This window comes from Humulus lupulus, chromosome 6 (assembly GCF_963169125.1).
Source record: "Humulus lupulus chromosome 6, drHumLupu1.1, whole genome shotgun sequence".
NCBI lineage: Eukaryota > Viridiplantae > Streptophyta > Magnoliopsida > Rosales > Cannabaceae > Humulus > Humulus lupulus.
Genome location: NC_084798.1, coordinates 131310673 through 131323482, shown reverse-complemented (window position 1 = coordinate 131323482; position 12810 = coordinate 131310673).

Below are 12810 nucleotides of genomic sequence, written 5' to 3'. Positions count from 1 at the left end.
TAGACATGATTAGGTCGTATCTCATGATTAGGCCGTATCTCATGATTAGGCCGTATCTCAGCTTGCTAACAGCCCGTGGGAAAACCAGGGCGTACACCAACCATATACATCATTGAGTCCCCAAAACAATTGTTCTTAGCCTGATCATTTTGACAAACCTTAATGAATCAAATGATCAGATGACATAAATAGTAGTTCATAGCAACCTCAGGATTAAGATCATCGTGTATATGATCATCGTTTGATGTGTCTAATTAATACTATGAAATAGTGTTTAAACAAGTATTAACAAATCACATCTGATCCAATTCTACATACTCTCAGCATGCAAAGTACCTCCACTAAAGTGTCATACTACACTAGTAACCCAGATCTAGGTCATATGTATTCATAATACTAGTAGACAGTACTAGCAGTAATTAATCTAAAGATTCCATAACTTTATTTTACTGCGAACTATTTAAGTTTATTATCTTAATCTCGATCCTCTCATACAAATATGAGATTAAGACCACATAGATAAATTTTGGAGTTTTATGATATTTCACTTAATATTATCATATAATATCTAACATAGTCTATATATAATAATTCAATTCAATTATTTATTTCATTTAAAACATTTGTCAAGTACAATTACTTTAAGGGCACTATTCCCAACAGTGAGTTCCCTCAAAGGTCTAACCTTTGTTAGTCTTTTGATCATATCATAGTTAATATGACCAAGTTGAAGATACCAAAGATACGTCATGTTATCGTTATCGATATTTTGTCGTTTGGCAGTCTGAGATCTAGCTACCTTAAATAACTCATTATTAAAAGCGGAGGGTTCGATAGGTCGTAAAAGGTATAGCCCGTTTTCCATAAATCAAACACACAATTCATATTAATTCAATGAAATTGATATATTAAAACTTGTGAAAGTTCAACAAAATGTTGTTGATGTAATAAAGAAACTGAAATTAAATTCTGACTAAAGTTTGGAATAAAATAAACATTATTTAAAACTAAATATTTATTTCCAAAATTTAGACGACCTTGTCCTCTTTCTTCAACGTTCACGAACACTCCATTTCCAGCTCTAAGCTTTAGCTCGCCTTCCTTTACTAGTGTCCAATTGCTAAGTAGTTGCAAAGAAGTGCATACATGGTTAAAGGATCCAGAATCTATGATCCATACAGAATTATCATCTTCCAAAACACATGCCTCCAAGACAAAAGATTGACAGTTACCTTGGGTTCCTCTAGCCTTGAGAGTTGGGAAATCTTTTCTCCAATGCCCAGTCTCCTTGCAGTGGAAGCATGCTCCTTTGGATTTCTTAGCAGCGAGTTTTCCCCCAACAGGTTTTGCAGCACCTCCAGCTGGTTTTGCAGTAGGTGTGGCCTTGCCCTTCTTGTTCTTTCTATTATTCCTCTTATTGCTCTTCAGTTAGCTTCTCCAGTAGCGTCCTCAATAGAAACACCAGGCTTCTTGTCATGTCCCTTACTTGGTCCACCATTGATACCTTAAAACATTTGAAGCTCGTTCATGAGTTGGGTCATTCCGTACTTAAGTTTGTTTAGTAAGTAGTTGGTGGTGAATGGAAAAAAATTGGGAGCAAGACTATTCAGAATAAGCCCCACATGAGTGTCCTCGTCTATGGTGGCTTCGTGCAATTCTGCCTCTTGAAAGTAGTTCGTCATTTTGATGAAGTGATCACGAACATGCCTTCCAGGCGCCATCCTGGCATTAGCATACTTCTTCGTTGCCTCAAAACAAGCTTGTCCAGATTTGTGTCCGAACATTTCCTAAAGTTGTTCCATGATTTCATAGGTAGTTTTGGCATCCTCCAGCTTCGCCCTTAGCGTGTCCGACATGCTAGCTAGCATGTACGCCTTGGCTTTGTTGTTGGCGGCGAGCCAACGCTCGTACTTCTCCCTTGACTCTTTTGAAGATAAATTACCAAGTACGTCAGGACAAACTTCAGTCATAACAAACTTGGAGTTGTTGCCAATCAACACAATGTTGATGTTTGACTTCCATTTGGGAAAATTCTCTCCAGTGGGAAGTTCCTTGGAAGGGAGATAATGGGATTCGACATAGAGTTGCAATTATCAATAAGTAGAAATCAATATGTTGTTTAACAAACATTTAATCACATAAACATTCAGAAATAGCTCAAACATATAAATACGCATAGATATGTAAAATGTTAAAATACACATATCTACTATTTCTTAGGTATTTTAACTAGCCATGTGTCCCGGTAGGCGAGAATCACAGATTCACTTAGTTAAATAGAGAAAAAATTCCAATTAATAATAGTCTAAAACTATTATTAATAACCTTCCTATTCGATTAAAGTCAAGAAATCCAATTATTTTGAAATTTATGAGCTGGACCCACAGTTTTGATTATTATAGACTTATTTCTCATAGTCACCGTAGGGATGAGTTTATAAGGGTTTGATCTATAACTATCTGTAATGACCCAAATTTCTTCATAAGGTTTAGGACCTTGATTAGGAGGCCGGGAGAGCCATTATTGATTTATTATAGCATTTAATGATTATATGCATGTTTACGTGAATTATATTATTATATGATGGTGAATGCATGCATATGGGCTCATATATTAATTATGGGGGTAATTTGGTAATTTGGCCACTGTGGGCGTAATTGTATATTTTGGGTGCATGATTGTGATTAATTAATTTAGCCACATTATAAGGTGGATTGGTTCGAGCTATTCGACATGAGACGATCATGAGGTGTAAGTGTTCGGTCTAGTCATAACGGGTTTAAGTTCGGGGCTCGGGGTGAGTCTCAGGGTGAATTTAATGATTAGAGCATTACCGGGAATTAAAGGGTAATGGGATATGATTTATTGGTATTTGGGAATATTGAGAATAGCGAGAATTGGGAAGCGTTAATTATGATTAACGGGATAAGTGAAAAGTTCCAATTCTACCCTTGAAATGGTTATAGAGACTTTAAGTGACTTAAGGGCAATTTGGTCATTTGGAGTTTGGATATACATGACTTAGGAGGGCTATAGAAAGAACAGAGCCAAAATAGGGGTTTTCATCTTCAACCCGTACACCATCCCTCACCATCTCTTCTTTGGTGTTCTTGAGGCCATCTTGGGGTTTTGGGCTAGGAAATCAAAGGTGGCAGCTAGGGAACTTGTTTCAGCCATTAAAGGGGATTCAAAACTGTGTTTGAGGTGAGTTTTAGTCATTGAATTCAGGTGGTACTCTGTTTTCTTCTTTAGTTTTTCAGTTTTGATTTCTTGTTGGAAGTTTGGATTTAAAGGGGTTTTAATTGATGTTTAGTTTGGGTTTTGATGAGGGGGAGTTATGGGTGATTTTTAGAGGTTTAATTGAGTGTTTGGAGAAGATTTAGAACTAGTTTGAAGGCTTGGTTCTAAGGGAATATGCAGGGGAGGTCGAGCTGGTGCGTTGCTGATTTTTGGATGATCTGGGTGATGAGCCGCGGCCTGGCTTTTGTGTGCCGCGGCCTAAGGTGGCTTCTGAGGCAATTATGCCTCTGTCAGGGGGATGAGCCGCGGCATGGCTGTGGTGAGCCGCGGCCCATCAGGGCATATTTGACCAAAATTGTGTTTTTAGCTTAGGGATGCTTACCATAGGCCTCGGGGTTGATCCTACTACTTGGTTAAGTGGGGATTGATGTCCTGAAGGCTAGATATTGTTTCGGGAACTTATGTTGATCATTTTTATTGATGATACCTTATATTTAGTTATGACTAGGAGACCGCTAAAGGACTAAAAGTTGATCGTTCTCAAGGGTCGTTCTTTTAATCGTTCTAGCTCAACTTTGAGGTAAGAAAACTGCACCCTGTGTATATGTGACATGCATGGCTATTATGACGCATGTTGGTTGATTATTGAGTATGACATGCATGGTTATTATTGATGCATGCCGGTTGATTATTATGTATGACATGCATGGCTATTCTTGATGCATGTTGGTTGACTATTAAACGTGACATGCATGGCTGTTATTGGTGCATGTTGGATTGCTGGATATACTACATATGATGCATGAGAAACATGTGATTAGGACGTGCTTTATGTACTGGGTATGATATTATTCAGAGCTTGAGCCTCTGTGGTTGTACATGGTCCTAATTGTACTGGTATCTGTTTAGTAAGCATACTAAATACCTTGTTTATGGATATTGAACATGTGGTATATGTTTGGTGGCATGACTTGCTTGTGTATGGCACTGACTAGTCAGGGACCGACTCTAGAGTCAAGAATCATGCATTGAATGGCGCTATGGAATTAATGCTAGACCGACCCTAGGGTCGAAGAACTTATAAGCGCTTGCCTGGTCTAAGACCAGATGATTTCCGCCAAGGTATATGACCCCGGTGACTGTTTGTCACATGGTTGGGGGACGCTGTCCTTAGTTACGACTCTAGAGTCGAGAGGATGGTTATGTTGGTGACTAATCACCATGCACCTATCCTAATCAAGCTTATGAAGGAACCACCTATCAGTTAAGCCCTGGTGACCCTATCGTCACATGGCTAGAGGAAGCTGTACCCACTTTTGGTACTATTGGCTATTGTCACCTACATGTTATGGACCGTTGGTCCTGAATGGCTGTACAATTACTGTTGATATTATATCATGTTGTCTGTTGACATTATATCATGTTATCTGTTGATATTATATCATGTTACCTGATGATATTACGTCATGTTATCTGTTGATATTATATCATGCTAGATTGAGTTTTCTTGCTGGGCTTCGGCTCACGGGTGCTACGTGGTGCAGGTAAAGGCAAGAGGAAGCTGGACCATCCTTGAGTTGAAGAGCTTAGGTGATGATGTGTACATATGCAGCTGCTCATCCTCCACGGCCGAGGTTTAAAGTGGAACTAGGGTTGAACCCTGTTTTGCCGCTTAGAACGGCCTGTTGTAAATATTTTCTGTAATAAACTCTGAAACTTTATTTTCGGGATCCCAATGTATATATTAAACGTTCTAGTGAAACGTTACATCTTAACCAAAGTTTTTAATCCTTAAACCGCTAATCATGCTTAGTTCACGATTTTGGCCAAATGACTCGATTAGCGAGTTTAGCACTGTTTACAAGGCACACCGTAAGGGTCCCTGGAGTTTGGGTCGTTACAACTTGGTATCAGAGCGAGCCAAGGTTTATGGTTCCTGAAGACAAGCTAGGCATGTACACTCATCACCGAAGATAGCTTCACTCAAGGAATGGTAACTATTTCTGTAGCTATGTGCATAGCTGTTTGTATAAAATGTGAATGCTTTACCTGTACATTGTATTAGGAAGCATGAGATTCTGATAGAGCCTGGCTCTTGACTATATGATTATATGCTCCGTGAATATATATGTATATGACTGTGATCATATGATTGCCTGCTCCATGAATATATAACTGTGTTATTTGCATGCTGGGGTTGGAGGCATGGTTCGAGTATTGGAAGAGCAGAAATTATGAGTATGTATGAATGCCATGGGCATGTTTGCCGCACTGCAAGTGGGTTATGATTGTGGTGTGGTAAGATTTATCCCGTGGGGGAAAGCCCTTGATATGGTTATTGTGACTAATAGGTCAAGTTATTGACTGCAGATTCAATCAGTAGGTTTATATTCAAGGCAGATTATGAGGCCTGGTGATAGTTATACAGGGGCTGGGAGTTACGGCCAGGGTATCAGTTCTTCGTCTGCATCTTTGAATGTTCAGCAGACGCTTACAGATTTGCAATTAAGATTGCAGAGGCAGGAGGAAGTGATCAGGTATTTGAAGCAACAGCGGAATCTGTTGGGTAGTACCTCTTCCTTTCCTATGCCAGGGGTGGCATCAGTTTCAGCTCAGCCTAGGGTTGAGAACAGATGGGAATTTCTCTGTGGAAGATTCCTGAAGTTTTATCCTCCAATTATTGAGGGAGGCCTAGATCCATTCAGAGCTGAGCAATGGATGGGCATGATCAGCTCCATTCTTGATAGTATGGGACTGGTAGGTCATGATAGGGTGATCTGTGCTACATGTGTACTGCGGGATGATGCCCGGACATGGTGGGAGGTAGTATCCCAGACGCGAGACACAGCTGTGATGGACTGGAAAGAATTCAGGAAGCTGTTCAATGAGAAGTATTATTGTGATGCAGCTAAGACTGCCAAAATGAATGAGTTTCTGAATCTTGTTCAGGGTAATGCATCAGTGACCGAGTATGTTACTAAATTTGATGAGTTGGCCAAGTTTGCCTTAGACATGGTACCCACAGATGTAGCTCGGAAGGAAAGATTTATTCAGGGGTTGAATCCTGGAATAGCTCAGGGCATCAGAGTTGCCCCAGTGCATGAAGTCTCTACCTATGTTCAGGTGGTAAAGAAGGCTCTTGTTGTTGAGAGTATAGTAGTTGGGCGGCAGAGTGCTGGAGAGCATGGAGCTCAGATAATGGTACCTCCACTTATTGGAACAAGTAATAAGGAAGGCCGGAAGACATATCCGGTATGCACTCGGTGCAAGAGGCATCACCTTGGAGTATGCCGAGCAAAGGCATGCTTCTTTTGCAGGATGTTTGGACATCGTAAGAAGAATTGCCCAATGCGGAAGAAGGGTGAGCTAAAGGGGATGGACAACTTGATTCCAACTCAAGTGTTTGTTTCAGAGCAGTCGGAGTCCGAGACTGAGACTAGTTCCTCGGGGATGACAGGTCAGTTTTCTGGTTCTGAGTTTTGAATTATGCCGTTTGGCTTTGGCGCCATGTTATTCTTTGTTGGTATGTATATAGAGAAAGGTATATGGATGGTATATGTGGATCACATGGTTACGTTGTGATGGGAAAAGCAATACGGTACTGGCAACTTAAGAGATAAGTTGAGTTATGGCAAGGACTCGTCAGGGATTCTGATAAAGCTGGTTATGACAGGCTTTGGTTTGATCTAGGGTTTGGATTGGTTAAGTAACTAAAGAGCAGTCTTGAATGGCAAGGAAAGTGTATTAATTCTTGAGCTTGTAAGCAGAAAGTCTTGTGACAATTGGCACTGTGCATGGATTTGATATGTTTATGATACCGGATGAGAGAGCTGGAGTTGTGCAGGGGGATGCATGGAACTCTTAGCTAGCGTGGTGGATATCACTTGGATTGTGTTAGTGAGATCAGGACAGACTGGATTAGTCTGTAGGTTTTGAAATGTGTTTCCAGGCGGTCTGCCAGGCCTTCTTTTTATTAAAAGAAGATTAGAATGGTGATTCGTTTAGTACCAGAGATGGAATTAGATATAAACACTGTTTCGTGTGGCTCAGTGGGGTTATAAGAATTAAAGAGTTAGTTGATGAGTAAGATGGAACCCTTAAAGGTGGATCTTGGATCTGGTTAAGACCAGTTAAAGATCAGAGTGAGGAAAAAATTATGTAAGGATTGGGCTAGTATCAGATTAGAGCACTGCGAGTGCTGAGTATATCTTGAGAATTGGGTTGATGCTAAGTGTTTGTGAACCAGATGAATAGTGTATTCAAGGGTAGCCTTGAATGGGATTCATGATCGTCTTGGACGATGGAATAGTGGAGTTTTCTCTGCGGAGAATTGCCAAGAGTGAAGAGTGCCTTGGGGACAGAAGTGTCCATAGATAGTGAAGATATTTCAGGTGCCTTGGGGAGAAAGTGTTGGGTCTTTATAGACCAGGATCAGTTTGAGGATTGTTATGACATCCTAGTGATAGAGGGAAGTGATTACCTATGCAACATGTTGATTAAACAATCTGTCCAGAACTGGAGTAGGGTTTCTGGCGGGCCAGGTGGCCAGTTTATCGTTTGAGATTATTATCTCAAGAAAGATAAAAGGAAAGATGGTTAAATGAGCCAGAGACGGGCAAGATTAAATGGAAAGCTTTAGCTGGATTAGCTAAAGGTTGTTTGGTGACAGACATGAGTTTATGGTGGTATAGAGATCGGACTTGGGATCCGATGGATATTGAGGTTTACTGAGAGATTCTGGATGAATCTCATGCTATTCTTTTATTCGTTTCATTCAGGCATTGTGAAAGGGTAACATGATATGGAAATTTTATAGTGATGGCCTAAGATGAAGAGACATATATCGAGGCATGTGTAAAGCTCTTACCTGTTAGCAGGACAAAACAGTGTATCAGGAAACAGCAAGTCCATTACAGCCTTTGGGCATTTCATAGTGGGAATAAGTGAGCATCGCGATGGGTTTCGTGGTGGGATTCCCAGGTTGATGGATTGGTATGAAATAGGTATTAAGTCATTGTGGACTGGTAGTCCAAGTGAGTTTATTTTATCAGTAAGGATAGGTGAATGGTACAGCTGATCAATATTTGAGTCTCCTTGTGAAAAGGATAGAGAGCCTTCGTGAACTCAAGGTCTATCTTATCAGATGAAGGCTTTATTGTGACTTCCAGGTTTTGGAAGGGTTAGGAAGGCGATGAGTTTATAAATGGAACTCAGTATAGTTTATCACTCTCAGACTGGTGGTAAATCAGAGAGAGAGGGTTATCCAATTACTATTGGAGGAACATCTTATAAGATGGGTGAGGAAATATATATATATATATATATATGTGTCCGGATCCTGAGGTGGTTCAGGGGAGTTATGAGATTGCTGGAGCTTAAATTTTGGTTACTCATGTCTTAGAATAGACAGAACAGTATTATTGAACTGGAAAGTAGGAATGTGGAATTCCAAGTAGGAGAATGTGTTTTCTCTAAGGATTCACCATGGGAAAAGGGGTGAGGAATTAAGGTGAGTCAAACCCTAATTTGTTTTAGCAGTTGGATCCTAATTGGGTCTGAATAGGGTAACTCTGAATTAGTTTTACTTTTGGCATCGGCAGTTGTATATAGTGAGTTATGTGCTTCCATGCAGTGGGCATGGGCCGAAGGAACTTATGTGTTGAATTATGGGAATCTGAAGGTTAGGTTAAGTATTCCGATAAGGAATAGCCAGTTCAGATTCTGACATAGTAACGAGATTCTATTGAGCAGAATGTACCTTGGGTTAAGGTAAGGCTATAGAAATAGTGGGGTCAAGGAAATGACCTAAAGAATTTGTGTCAATTGTGTGGACTTCTGGTTCCGAGCTCTTGAGTAAATTTCGAGGAAAAAATTTATGTAAGGAGGGGATAGTTGTAATGCCCCAAATTTCTTAATAAGGTTTAGGACCTTGATTAGGAGGCCGGGAGGGCCATAATTGATTTATTATAGTATTTAATGATTATATGCATGTTTACATGAATTATATTATTATATGATGGTGAATGCATGCATATGGGCTCATATATTAATTATGGGGGTAATTTGGTAATTTGGCCACTGTGGGCGTAATTGTATATTTTGGGTGCATGATTATGATTAATTAATTTAGCCACATTATAAGGTGGATTGGTTCGAGCTATTCGACATGAGACGATCATGAGGTGTAAGTGTTCGGTCTAGTCATAACGTGTTTAAGTTCGGGGCTCGGGGTGAGTCTCGGGGTGAATTTAATGATTAGAGCATTACCGAGAATTAAAGGGAAATGGGATATGATTTATTAGTATTTGGGAATATTGAGAATAGCGGGAATTGGGAAGCATTAATTATGATTAACGGGATAAGTGAAAAGTTCCAATTCTACCCTTGAAATGGTTATATAGACTTTAAGTGACTTAAGGGCAATTTGGTCATTTGGAGTTTGGATATATATGACTCAGGAGGGCTGTAGAAAGAACAGAGCCAAAACAGGGGTTTTCATCTTCAACCCGTACACCATCCCTCACCATCTCTTCTTTGGAGTTCTTGAGGCCATCTTGGGGTTTTGGGCTAGGAAATCAAAGGTGGCAACTAGGGAACTTGTTTCAGCCATTAAAGGGGATTCAAAACCATGTTTGAGGTGAGTTTTAGTCATTGAATTCAGGTGGTACTCTGTTTTCTTCTTTAGTTTTTCAGTTTTGATTTCTTGTTGGAAGTTTGGATTTAAAGGGGTTTTAATTGATGTTTAGTTTGGGTTTTGATGAGGGGGAGTTATGGGTGATGTTTATAGGTTTAATTGAGTGTTTGGAGAAGATTTGGAACTAGTTTGAAGGCTTGTATCTAAGGGAATATGCATGGGAGGTCGAGCTGGTGCGTTGCTGATTTTTGGCTGATCTGGGTAATGAGCCGCGGCCTGGCTTTTGTGTGCCGCGGCCTAAGGTGTCTTCTGAGGCAATTATGCCTCTGTCAGGGGGATGAGCCGCGGCATGGCTGTGGTGAGCCGCGGCCCATCAGGGCAGATTTGACCAAAATTGTGTGTTTAGCTTAGGGATGCTTACCATAGGCCTCGAGGTTGATCCTACTACTTGGTTAAGTGGGGATTGATGTCCCGGAGGCTAGATATTGGTTCGGGAACTTATGTTGATCATTTTTATTGATGATACCTTATATTTGGTTATGACTAGGTGACCGCTAAAGGACTAAAAGTTGATCGTTCTCAAGGGTCGTTCTTTTAATCGTTCTAGCTCGACTTTGAGGTAAGAAAACTGCACCCTGTGTATATGTGACATGCATGGCTATTATGACGCATGTTGGTTGATTATTGAGTATGACATGCGTGGTTATTATTGATGCATGTCGGTTGATTATTATGTATGACATGCATGGCTATTCTTGATGCATGTTGGTTGACTATTAAACGTGACATGCATGGCTGTTATTGGTGCATGTTGGATTGCTGGATATACTACATATGATGCATGAGAAACATGTGATTAGGACGTGCTTTGCGTACTGGGTATGATATTGTTCAGAGCTTGAGCCTCTGTGGTTGTACATGGTCCTAATTGTACTGGTATCTGTTTAGTAAGCATGCTAAATACCTTGTTTATGGATATTGAACATGTGGTATATGTTTGGTGGCATGACTTGCTTGTGTATGGCACTGACTAGTCAGGGACCGACTCTAGAGTCAATAATCATGCATTGAATGGCTCTATGGCATTAATGCTAGACCGACCCTAGGGTCGAAGAACTTATAAGCGCTTGCCTGGTCTAAGACCAGATGATTTCAGCCAAGGTATATGACCCCGGTGACTGTTTGTCACATGGCTGGGGGACGCTGTCCTTAGTTACGACTCTAGAGTCGAGAGGATGGTTATGTTGGTGACTAATCACCATGCACCTATCCTAATCAAGCTTATGAAGGAACCACCTATCAGTTAAGCCCTGGTGACCTTATCGTCACATGGTTAGAGGAAGCTGTACCCACTTCTGTGACTTTTGGCTATTGTCACCTACCTGTTATGGACCGTTGGTCCTGAATGGCTGTACAATTACTGTTGATATTATATCATGTTGTCTGTTGACATTATATCATGTTATCTGTTGATATTATATCATGTTACCTTATGATATTACGTCATGTTATCTGTTGATATTATATTATGCTAGATTGTGTTTTCTTGCTGGGCTTCGGTTCACGGGTGCTACGTGGTGCAGGTAAAGGCAAGAGGAAGCTGGACCATCCTTAAGTTGAAGAGCTTAGGTGATGATGTGTACATATGCAGCTGCTCGTCCTCCATGGGTGAGGTTTAAAGTGGAACTAGGGTTGAACCCTGTTTTGCCGCTTAGAACGGCCTGTTGTAAATATTTTCTGTAATAAACTCTGAAACTTTATTTTCGGGATCCCAATGTATATATTAAACGTTCTAGTGAAACGTTACATCTTAACCAAAGTTTTTAATCCTTAAACCGCTAATCATGCTTAGTTCACGATTTTGGCCAAATGACTCGATTAGCGAGTTTAGCACTGTTTACAAGGCACACCATAACGGTCCCTGGAGTTTGGGTCGTTACACTATCTATCCTAATAAATTTAACATTGTTAAAAGTCCAGTGAACACCATCCGTAGGGAGGCGTAATCCAAGCGTCATAAGGCCCCACTAAACTCTAACCTTGTTAAATTAACGGTGGATATCGAATTTCAAAAATTAAAGCTCATTATTTTAATTTAGTATTTTCCTTGTGAAATTTATAAAACTAGGTTTCTTATATTATGTAAATTAATTAATAAACCTTAGTATAAATTTCTTTTAATTCTAAAATACCCACTTAAATGTACTTTAAATAGTTATAATTACTATGTTTCAACTCAATTAATTTATGTTCAACTAGAATTAACCTAATACAATCAAGTCAACCTTAGGTAAATGGGATTTAACAATTTGGGCTTGCATGGAGGAGGGTTGTGTCCAGTATGTCGTTCCCACTACAAGGCCCTCTAACTTCCATACATAACGCAAAAGACAGGAATTTAAACATTCGTTTTATTGATCGTTATTTAATTGATTAGGTTCAATCTAGTAATGCAAAGCAAATAGACATTCACAAGTGCAATCACCCACGAGTGAGGAATTTAAACTTTACATTTTCAATTGGGCCCAAATAAAACTTATCAAGATTATGATATGTTTTATTTGACATTTTTCCCATTATTTAAAATAATGGACCATCACTATAAGCCCATCATCTAAGCACAAATTTGCAAAAATGCCAATTATAATGATGCATGACATGTGTAATTAATTGGATGGATCTAGCATACAATCTATATGGCGTGTTACTAATTTATGCATGTACACATTTATTACCAAAATAAATTAATAGCCAAAAAAAATTTTTAATCAATCAATTTCATGAAATCAATCAATTAATTAATCATAATTAATTTTAAATCAATCAATCTTAAAATATTAATCAAATTAAAAATTAATTCAATTGTTCCAATTTAAATATATATATCATTATTCTCTTTTTAGAAAATAAATTACCAAAAAAAAAAGATATTTACT